Source organism: Castanea sativa, chromosome 1 (genome assembly GCF_040712315.1).
Source record: "Castanea sativa cultivar Marrone di Chiusa Pesio chromosome 1, ASM4071231v1".
Lineage (NCBI taxonomy): Eukaryota > Viridiplantae > Streptophyta > Magnoliopsida > Fagales > Fagaceae > Castanea > Castanea sativa.
This window is the reverse complement of record NC_134013.1, coordinates 82,577,978-82,587,687: the sequence shown is the minus strand read 5'-3', so window position 1 is coordinate 82,587,687 and position 9,710 is coordinate 82,577,978. Positions and strand designations below refer to the sequence as shown.

At 32.9% G+C, this 9,710-nt stretch overlaps 1 pseudogene; it reads left to right on the top strand.

The window, feature by feature from the left end:
• Nucleotides 1–3,244: 3,244 nt before the first annotated feature.
• On the top strand, nucleotides 3,245–5,542 carry LOC142635576 (putative leucine-rich repeat receptor-like serine/threonine-protein kinase At2g24130; annotated as a pseudogene).
• Nucleotides 5,543–9,710: the final 4,168 nt, after the last annotated feature.

Here is a 9,710-nt window from a genome sequence, read left to right as displayed (position 1 = left end):
TTCCCAACCTATTTGAGATGTGGCATACTCCGTACTTCCTTTCTTTGAATTTGTACAAGAAGTCAAGAATTGTTTTCTAGACTACTCAAGTATGTGGCATACTCCGGTAATAACTAATAAGCAATCCAAACTCAACTACTCAAGTGTCAAGTTGTCAACCAATAAATTAATTCAATGTGTTTTGTACTTATGTTATGTGTGTCCATACATGTGTCCAGCCGGTAGCCAAGGCCCAAGAGGCATGATGAATCATATAAAAGACAAACATGTTCCAATAAATATCATATAAGACTCTCCCCTTCTTAGTTCTTATCCGGAGTTCCAAAACAGACAAACACTCTCCACTCCAACAAACACTCTCCAGCAAACACTATCTTCTCAAAGTCAGAATCTCAAAGCACAAACACGTTAATGGCAGATGGCTTTTGTCCAATCTTACTATCTTAGTACGTACAAGGCTACAACTACAAACACAATCTCTCTCACTCCATTTCCATTAAAACCAAAAAAGAGGGGCTGATGGCTTACCGTGGTGAGCTGCTGCTGCTGCTGCTGCTGTTGCAAGGCGTGACTCAGGCCGGCGAGACCACTAGAGGTGACTGGCGAGGTGAGAGCGAGAGAGAGAGTTAAGGGTCCCAGGTGCGAAAGAGTGAATTTATAGTAGGTAAGTCTGAAAACCTAAACATAAAACGGTGTCGTTTGTGTCCGTGTGTGTGTGTTTTTTTTTTTTTTTAAATTTTATAAAACCCAATACGACTACGTTTTAGTAAAAAAATTTAAAACAGATTCACACCTAATTCTAAACGATGTCGTATCCCTGATCTGAAAAATATTTCTCTATTTCTATTTTTTTTCGGTTCGGTTCGGCTCTACTCGGTGCTTGCTTTGCATCTCCGATGTCCTCACCGCACCGGCATCGGAGCTCCATTCGCATTCCGATCGCCGGCATCGGCTCCATCGGTCGGTGCCAATGGCGGTGCAGGAAGGTCGGTGCCGGTCGGTGTTGTCGGCTTCGGTCATGGTTTGCACACTCCTACCATTACCTAATGCCCTCAAGTAGAAGGGGGACCCTAAAATTTTGGAAAAGAAGAGTAGTAGATTTTTTTTGTTTGGTCTCAGATGAAACTCAAAAAATTTGGTATATCTTTATAACCAAAGAACAAAAAATGTGGTATATCCTGGTAAACATTGTTACCCAATTTTTTTTTTTTTTTTGGTTTAAACAAAATCAATTGTCTCAAAAATAATTTCCTTAACCTCTAGTCAAACCAAAATTCAACAAAATAAAATAAAAATCCGGTTTAAAAAATTAACCACGAAACCATCACAAATCAAAATTCTTAGATCCCTAAAATTTACTCATATTATCGTTTCTCTCGCTCTTGCTCTTTGCCTCTCTCTCTCAGCTCTTGCTCTCTGCCTCTTCATTCTTTATCTATGTTGGTCCTACTCTTAAATCCTCCTGTTGCTGGCTTAAGCTTCCTCGGATTTGATCACATCTAAACTCAGGTATAGTTTTATTCTCTTTTTCTTATTTGATTTTTCCTCTGCAGATGCCATGGTTTTTTGTGGGGGGAATCTTGTCTAATAAGACTTCTGGATGGGGCCGCTGGACCTACTTGAGTTCTGGCTTAGGCCATTGGGCCTTGAAGTTCTATTTTTTATATTTAATAATCTTTTTATTTATTTTTTATTTTTTGGGTTATAGGTAATAGGATATATATATATATATATTTGTGGGTGGATTCTTATCTAATAAAACTTGTGTACGTGGCTATGGGTGGAGTTGTACACTTGTACTTCTGTTGGCCTTGGATTTAAATTTTTTTTTTAATCTTGAGTTTATATATATATTTGTTATAGGTAATATAATGAATATGTCTTTATGCAGGTTGAGATTGCTAGATACTTGCTATTGTTTGGTGAAATTATGATTATACGTTTTATATACATTAGGTTCTATTACTCTACATTTGAAAGTTATTTGTTATTTCAGTCAATAAAAATATATTGTTTTATTAGAAACGTCTACTTAAAAATATGCATCTGGATATGAAAAACTTAAAAAAAAAAATTAATTGAGTCTAAAAAAAGGTCAATGAATAAATTTATTATTTGTAATAAACAAAATATAACACAAAATTTAGATGAAAATATCACAAATGTGTAAGAAATTCACCAAAAAGAGTTAGAAGATAATGAAACAATACAATTGCAAGATAAAAATGATGTTCAATTTTGCACCGAGTTAATTTAAGTAGATTAGTTATATTATCAATTGAAAAGGAGATGTTACAATAACTTAAATACAAAAATTTAATTAATTAATTTTCATTTTAAAATGTAAGAAAAATAGATTTTAAATGAAATATATTATAATATTATCTTCCTAAACAGCACGTCATCCTCTAAGAAATGTATGTTCTTCTATTCTTCTATTAAGAAAAAAAGAAAGAAAAAGGAACCCACATGTTCCACAAAGCACAATATTCTCAAATATTAATGATTGGTTTAATTTAGAGACACTCCAATTGCACATACTCCTTTTGGGAATATAAACAAATTTCTAAATATATGAGAGGTATAAACATATAGAAAAATAATACACACACAAGGCAATCACGTGATCTAAGAAATTACTTGGTTTGGTAATTTGCATATGTTCATGCATTGATTTCATTATTTTCAAGGTAAAATACAAGATGCAGCAATACAATTTTTCTTTCTAAAAAAATATACAAAACTTTAATTTGAAACAACGGTATTTATATCCCACATAGAGGATTCACAATGAGCTAAAAATTAGCCAAAATTTTTTTAGGTTTGGCCTAACCAAGTCTTAGAGAATCTCTCATTAAAAAATCACAGCACTTTACATCGGATTGAGTCATAATCCGAATTAACAATCCGAATTAAACACAAACTAGGCTTCACAAGCCTAAGAACTTCATACTCACTCCTTTAAAATCTTGTTTTTCAAAACATGATTTCAATCTAAATTGTTATTACAAAAATTTCAAAACAATGTGTAAGGAATGTGCCCAACAACAGGTGTGTCATGTGTGATACTTGTTACTCTCAATGGGTACGTGGGCAAGTGCTTACATGTACACCACCATTGCATTTGCTACACGAGTCTTAACGTTGCTTATGCTTCTTTACATAGTTCCAAACTTGTTTTGTGGCTATAAATACATCTCCTCCTTCAACGGGCACAAAATATTAGGGTTCCCAAAGGGTTCAAATGTTTTGTAGCACTCAGCTTAAACAACTCAGCTTGTCATGGAACTTTCTTGAGGGGAAAATTCCCTACCACTTGGGATTTCTTCACAAAATGGTATATCTTGATTTGGGAAGTTACAAGCTTCAAGGTGAAATCTCATAATCACTTTTCGGTAATGGGCCTTTATCCCTGAGGTATATTGACCTTTCTAACAGTTCTTTAAGTGGAGAAATCCCCTTAAAGAATGAATGTGGGCTTAAAGAGTTGCAGTTTCTTTTTCTTTGGTCGAATAGGCTTGTGGGACATGTACCATGAGCCTTTTCAAATTCCACACAACTTCAATGGCTGGACTTGGAGTCTAATATGTTAACTGGGGAGCTACCATCAGAGATTGTACTTGATATGCCAAGGTTACAAATACTCTATTTGTCCTACAATAGATTTGTTAGCCATGATGGTAACAACAACCTTGAACATTTCTTTGCTTCCTTAGGAAATTGTTCTGACCTTCTAGAACTCGAATTGGCAGGAAATAACCTTGGTGGGAAAATACCTCCCATTATTGGTGATCTTTCTACCAATCTTGTGCGACTTCATCTTGATGAGAATCTTATCTATGGCTTTATTCCACCTTACATTTCAAACCTTGCAAATCTTACCTACTTAAACTTGTTGAGTAACTTATTGAATGGTTCAATCCCACCTGAACCATGTCAAATGGGAAAGCTAGAGAGGGTTTACTTGTTTAATAATTCACTCTTGGGTGAGATTCTGCCAGCTCTTGGCAACATTCCCCATCTAGGTCTTCTAGATTTATCGAGAAACAAGCTATTGGGTTCAATTCCGGATAGCTTTGCAATCCTCAGTTAAGAAGACTCATGCTTTACCAAAACCAGCTCTCAGGAACAATACCACCAAGTTTAGGCCAATGTGTCAATTTAGAAATTCTAGACCTCTCTCACAATAAGATTTTTAGGGTGATTCCTAGTGAAGTTGCAAGGTTGAGGAGCTTGAAGTTATACTTGAATTTGTCTAGCAATCACTTATATGGGCCTTTACCATTAGAGAGCTTAGTAAAATGGACATGGTGCTAGCTATAGATTTATCCTATAACAATCTCATTGGCACAATCCCAACACAACTTAAAAGCTGCACTGCACTAGAAATTCTCAACCTTTCACATAACTTTTTAGAAGGCCCCCTTCCATTTTCAGTAGGGCAATTGCCTTATCTTCAAGCAATTGATGTGTTTTCGAACCAATTGATTGGAGAGATACTGCAATTTCTACAGATGTCCTCTACTCTCAAGCATGTGAACTTTTCTTTCAACAAAATCTCTAGAAAAGTATCTAACGAGGGAGCATTTTCATTGCTCACCATAGACTCTTTCCTTGGAAATGATGGCCTTTGTGGCTCAATAGAAGGCATGCCAAAGTGCTCGAATAGACATTCTCATCTTATGCTTATTTTGTCGGTTCTTCTCTCACTATTTTCAATTCTTATTTTGTGCATATTTGGGTACTACCTTGTACAAAGGTCAAGAGTCCAATCACAATTGGAAATATTCAATGGAGGAGACTTGGACCTCAAGCACCCTAATATCTCATATGGGCAACTCAATGAAGCCACGGCGGGTTTAGTGCTTCAAGCCTAATTGGTTCAGGCCTATTTGGTCATGTCTATAAGGGAGTTCTTTGTGATAATACAAGAATTACTGTGAAAGTTCTAGATACAAAGACGGCTAGAGAAAGTCCATGGAGCTTTAAGAGAGAATGCCAAGTCCTAAAGAGGGCAAGGCACAGGAATCTAATAAGGATAATCACAATTTGCAGTAGGCCAGACTTTAAGGCTCTTGTTCTTCCATTGATGTCGAACAGAAGCTTGGAGAGGCATCTCTACCCAAGCCATGGATAGAAATGTGGGCTGGATTTGATACAGCTAGTGAGCATATGCAGTGATGTTGCTGAAGGAGTGGCCTACTTTCACCATCATTCTCCAGTTAAAGTTGTACATTGTGATCTAAAACCGAGCAATATTCTTCTTGATGATGACTTGACAGCTTTGGTAACTGATTTTGGAATTGCAAGGCTGGTTAAAGGGGGTGATGAGAGTGCTAATGTGAAGGAAACAATATCCATCTACTCAACAAATCGCTTATTATGCGGGTCTGTTGGCTACATAGCTCCTGGTAAGTAATTTTCTGCCAAAGCTAGAAGCCTAGAATTAAATATAATTATATTCTCCTCATGTGTTTATGTGCTAGTTTTGTAGTTAGAATTCTTCATAGTGTTTATGTATCAATATGGTTACCCCTACATATTTCATATTTGCTGTATAAAAAGGTATGAGCAAGTCACAAATCTTTATTATATCATTTAGTTCAACACTTCTTGGCTGGTTTGTGCAAAAAAATTATGTTTGATAGGCCAAGATATCTGTGCAATTCTTATGAGGTGATGGAGCTTAAGTGTAATTAAAAAAAAAAAAATGAGCCAAAGTGTAAATATATGGAGTGCGGGGGAGGGTTTTACTGTTTACAGAATTTTTATGAAATTGGGGGGGGGGGGGGATGGGCCAATTCAATTTCAATCTTGATTTTATGGACAATTGATTTTGGTAATAGTGAGGATTTATGTGAGCTTATATATATATATATATATATATATATATATATATATATAGAGAGAGAGAGAGAGAGAGGTTGGGTTCAAGTTGCACCTGGTATAACTCTAAACAATGTTACACCACTCAATATTTTTTAATTGGATGAAATTGTGACAAATCCATTGTTGGATTACATTATTTTCCTATATTCTCCATGCTTGCAAAATTTTAAGGTGATTAAAGATTAATAGTCATGTCGTCAACCAATTTTTTAAATTTCAACTCATATATATATATATATATATATATATATATATATATATATATATATATAACACTTACAAAATTACACATTTTTTACACTGTAGATTTCTGAAAAATCCAATGGTTAAAAAAATATCATTAAATGTTATTTTCTCTATTTCCTTATTAAATTGGTTTCCACTTTCTGCTTGATTAGAGGGTACATAGCCATTTTCAATACCTTGCAAATCATATTTATCTCTACTAAAGAGCACCCCACCATAACCAAACCTCCTGTTTCGGCAAAAAAGTATACCAATTTTTTTAAAAATTTTATGCAGATGAGTAGATCTGGATAGATTTTCATTTAAATGACTCAATCTTACTTCAAAAAAGAGAGAGAGGAGAAGCCAATCAAGTGACTCAATCTTACTTTCTTTTTATGCAGACATGGATAAATTTTCATTTTATGTTTTGAATTTTTTTTTCTTCAAAATAACACCAATTTCCAAACAATTTTGTTAATTAGCATCATTTGCAAACTATTTAGGAAACTAACATCTTGAGTATGTACCACTCGAGTTCACTGTAACAAATCGAGTATTAAAAACTTGATTTCTATGAAAATTTCCAAGAAAACCCAGAAATCAAAACCTGAGACAAACCCAAGCAAGCTTAAGAAAGCAAAGTTGGACCAAAAACCCAATCACAAACCCAAGCTGCGTTGATGCTCACCATCGCTCCGGTGGAGGAGAAGAACACGCTAGAGTTTTGGAGAAGAAGAAGAGTTGGAGGAAAAGATCCAATCTGATCAACTCTGGGGTTTTTATTGGGTTTTGTTCTTGGGGCTTGGAAGAATTAGTTTTTGTTTTGGGTTTTGTTCTTGGGGCTTTGGAAGTTTGAGAGATGAGAGTGGAAGAAGAAGAACACGCTGGATGTTTGAGAACGGAGAAGAGTAGTGGTATGGTAGGAGCAGAAAGACGGAGAAAGAAAAAAAAAAAAAAGAACGAAGAAAGAAGGAAAGCAAAGCAAAGGAAAAAATTGCAAGCGGAAAAACAAAGAAATCGAGTCTCTTAGGCTCGATTTCTAAGAGCAAAATCGAGTTGCTTAGGCTTGAGATATTAATTTCCTAAATAGTTTGAAAACGTTGCTTACTAACAAAATTGTTTAAGGATTGGTGCTAGTTTGCAATATTATCCTGAATTTTTGTGTTTATTGAAATAAACAAAATCATAGTAGTGATTCTAGTGATTTGGTGAAGGTGAAACGGATGATTATTTCCCCAATTGATTGGCGTTGAGCAGCTTTGATGTTGATCATAGCCAAAGGTCCCAAATTTGGCCGCCAATCACTACTATGATTTTATTGGGTAATATCCTTGATAGTTGATAGTATTGGGTCATAATATATCAAGGTACCAAACTCTTGAAAAAATATTTCCACAGAGATGCTTGATAGTATTGGATAATGTCCTGCAACTGTTTGATTCTAAAAAAAAATAAAAAAATCTCGCCATTGTCCTTAGTTTTGTACAAATTTATATTCTACATGGGAGCTCACCATGAAATTCAAAGATACAAACTCAGGAGAGAAGAGAGAGAATGTGAGCACATTTTAGGAGTAGTAGAGACGAATGTGGAAATTCATAAATAAGGGATAATAAATGAAATGGTAATCAACATTAATGAGTTTAATTTTTTGAGCGTTAGATTTTCTAAAATATAATGGTGTACAAAATGTGTAACCCTAAGTAATGTTACACCACCCAATAAATTGATATAAAATTCATATTTTGAAAATCCTACCGTTGAATTACATATTCTATATATTCTTAACATTCATGCCAGTTTTCTTGTCAATTGAATGTTATTTACTATTCAATCTATAAACTCATATTTTATGCATTATTTTAAATTACAAAAATTTGAATTTAAATAATTGATTGATGACATGGCTATTAATCTTTAATCACTTTGAAATTTTGCAAACATGGAGAATATACAAAAATAATGTAATCTAACGGTAGATTTATCAAAATTCGCATCTACTTAAAAAATATTGGGTGATGTAACTTAAACCCAACTCATATATTAATAAGTAAAATTTAGAGAAAGTTCAATTAGAATTTGAAATTTAGAATCCAATTTTGCGTCATGTGTCTAAATTTATGTAGGGATCATACCGTAATTATCCACTTAAGTTTTTTAATCTTTGTACCAAGTGAGTTAATGAGTGCAAAATACTAAGACTCTAGTTTTAATGACCTGTAAAATTCCAAAAAAAAAAAAAAAAACCCAATTACATATACTCAATAAAAACCACCACACAACAAAGTTCACTGCACGTTCTATCTTATTAAAAATTAGGAAAAAAGTTATCATAAGTAGTATTAAATTTAGCAAAGAATTATAACATGAGACTAATTACGTTTACTTAAAAAAATTAACTAATTATTTATATTTTATGATAAATTGTGTTTAATTTTTAATGTATCCATGTGTATGCATATGTTACATGCTATTTTTTTTAATAGTTTGATTAATTATTTATATTTTTATAATAAAAATTGTGTTTAATTTTAAAACTCATCCGCGCATTTGCATGAGTTACATGCTAGTTTCCTTAATCGGCTAACAAGGGGAAAGAAAATGATCAAATCAGGGCCAAACCTAGTAGACCGTAGTGACAACCTTCCACTTTTTTAATTTTAATTTTAATTTTTTATTATCTATTTCCTTGACTTTTTAAATATCTTTTTTTTTTTTTTAGTACTTTCAATGTATTTGCTTATGATGTATGAAAAGCTACTCAGTGAGCTTTCTTTAAACCTTAGAATTTATGAAATCTCATTTCAGAAGTCATACATAATATTAAAAACAATACAACCTCATAAATAATACCAAAAATTTAACTATGCATCACTTAATCCAAATTCATGTCTAACATCACTATCTCACTATGTTATTGTTATTATGGTTACCATAATAATTTAAAATGAATTTCCTTCTCTTTATCCAATTCATCAAATAAGGTATCCTGGTCAAGAGGCATCTCAACTCCATTTCCTCCAAATTTCTCAATTATCACATTTTTTAAGCCGTGCAACCAGCATTGGATCCCAGTAGAGCAGCAACAATTTGAATCTTCTCTATGCAATAATCTACCACATAAGAACTGTAATTCAAGTAGAGAGTAGTTAATATAATTCAAATATAGTTCAATATAAATAAAAACCAAAACTCAGAGAAAATTCAATTAGATTTCATTAGGATTTTTAATCTTGCACTATGTGTCATGTAAAAATCGAAAATTCTAAATTAAATTATATTTTAAATCGAATTTCAATTAGAGTCCAAATTTGTGCCACATGTACCTCTAATTTTTTTAATTTTTGAGGCAAGTGAATTATTGGATACAAAAACCAAAGAGTTTAAATCTAATTAAATTCTAAATCATATATAAGTAATGAGAAACCATTAAATATTTTATAAATGTATGGTTTAAAAAATGGGTAAGCTAATACCATGTATAATTTGAACTTTTTTTTTTAAAAAAAATTGTATATATTGAACTATATAATTATGATTATTTTTAATTATACCCGTATATATGTACGAGGTTACACACTAGTATATATATA